Source organism: Nannospalax galili, unplaced genomic scaffold (genome assembly GCF_000622305.1).
Source record: "Nannospalax galili isolate Female #2095 unplaced genomic scaffold, S.galili_v1.0 scaffold290, whole genome shotgun sequence".
Taxonomy (NCBI): Eukaryota; Metazoa; Chordata; class Mammalia; order Rodentia; family Spalacidae; genus Nannospalax; species Nannospalax galili.
Window position 1 is genome coordinate 604,006 of NW_008331486.1, and position 2,069 is coordinate 606,074.

Here is a 2,069-nt window from a genome sequence, read left to right on the forward strand (position 1 = left end):
GGGAGGGGTGAGTGAAGGGTATACAAGGAACCTAGGGGATAAGGGGAAAGAAGGAGTTCAAGAGAGGTAGGTCCATAGGAGAAGGGTATTATTAAGGGGGGGGCACCTTAAGTGAGAAAACCATGGTGGAGGGGTGAGAAAATGCGAGAGATAAATAATGTCTAGCTAATTTTGAAAACCAGAGGGAACCATATTACTCCTACAACCTACTGACAAATTATACATAGCAGATCAAAAATTTATGTCTAGGTAAGGTATATCTGATAAAACTGGTATTTGCCCAAGATTTATCTACATGACACACAGTAGTTAAAAGTACCAGATTGGTGGAACTAAACTTCTTGGATATTTAACAGACATACTTTGAGGCCTATACTAATTTGTCAGAGGGACAAATAGGACAGTTTTGCTCATTGCACTCCTAGGTCAACTGGTTCCATGGGACTATGAGCATCTCCCCAAATGTTCTGTAGTGGTGAGTCACCTGTCCTCTTGATCAAGGAGGCCGAGGAGACCCTACCAGATGGACTTGAACCAGTGTCCAGCCTACAAAGAAGAGGGTCAACACAGAGGAATCATTTCCTCCATGCTTCCAAATGAAGCCAACCATGGTCAAGCAGGACCTTTGACTTATCTTCACATGGGTGGAACTGGTAAAAGAAAGGAGCCAGGGGTTCCTCCCAATCCCATGTGCCCCTGAGGAACAAATCCTCAAACGACCTTAAGAGTAAAACTAAGTTGGTTTATGTGGGCCAACTGTATGGCCTTAAACATCCAAAAGGAAAGTATAACCAAGATTAAAGGGGTCAATATAATTTCTTAAGAGTCCATATGCATAGCTAAAGGCTACATAACAAGCAACAATGCCAGATAGGAGATACCTTCTTTTGAGTTGTTGGCCAGGGTGACCAAAGGGACTCCCAGATAGCAACCCACCATATAATTGGGAAAATGAACAGCAGACCCTAATCTTATCTAAAGGACTATTGACAACTGATTGCTGCTAGAAGAGGAACAGCTGACCCTCCAAAAACAAAGACCTCTAGATAGATAAGCTGACTAGATTCACCAGAAGGGCAAGTAGTGGGAATTGGCTGGGATGTCCACAACACAGCAGACAGTAGCAGTGATATCAGAGCATAAGGGCTCTAGTCGGGGGGAGGGAGGCTATGGGAGGGTGCCATCTGGGAAGTGGGTGTATAGTCAAATAAGATGGTTTGAGATGTTCTGTGTGATATACACACACAAAAAAAATCAACAATTTTTTTAAATGCATTATATTTGAGGAGGAAACATCGAAATTTATGTCATGCTAATTAGTAGAGGTGATAAACATTACCATTGAAATCTGCCACTGACTTCATAGACATACATAGGCACCAAGGATCCAAGTGCAACCTATTATGACTAGTAATAATCAGATGCACATAGATTAGAGATGCATGCACCAACATCTCAGTGTTAGTAGCAAAAACAATGAGTCTTTCTGCAAGGAACAATATATTCTAAAATGAAATGGAGATCTTTTTTAAGGGCTAAAAAACTCATTCAATTTTATGTCTTGCAGAGCTTATACTGAGTTCAATATTGTATAACTGTATTAACTTAAATGTGAACCTAGAAACTTGCACCCACTTGTGAAAGAGATGTACTCTTGCTCTGCAGTGTGTTCCTGAATATTTTAAATCTGTAGTGAAATGCTTTTTCTAAAAATGTAGTTATTAAAAATTTTAAAAAATGAGTAAAAAAAATCTAGAGGACAACCTGTGGGAGTCAGTTCTCTCCTTCCACAATATGAGTTCCACAGACTGAACTCAGGTTGTTAGGCTTCGTGGCAAGCACCTTCACCTCCTGAGTCATTTCCCTGGACTCACAATTCTTTTTTTTTATTATTTTTATTTTATGTATATGAGTGTATTGCCTGCATGTATGTGTGTGCACCCATGTTGTGCAATGCAACAGAGGTTAGAAGAGGGCTTCAGATTCCCCTGGAACTGTAGTTAAGGACAGTTCGTAGCCACCATGTGGGTGCTGGGAATCGAACCCAGGTCCTCTGCAAGAGCAGTCAG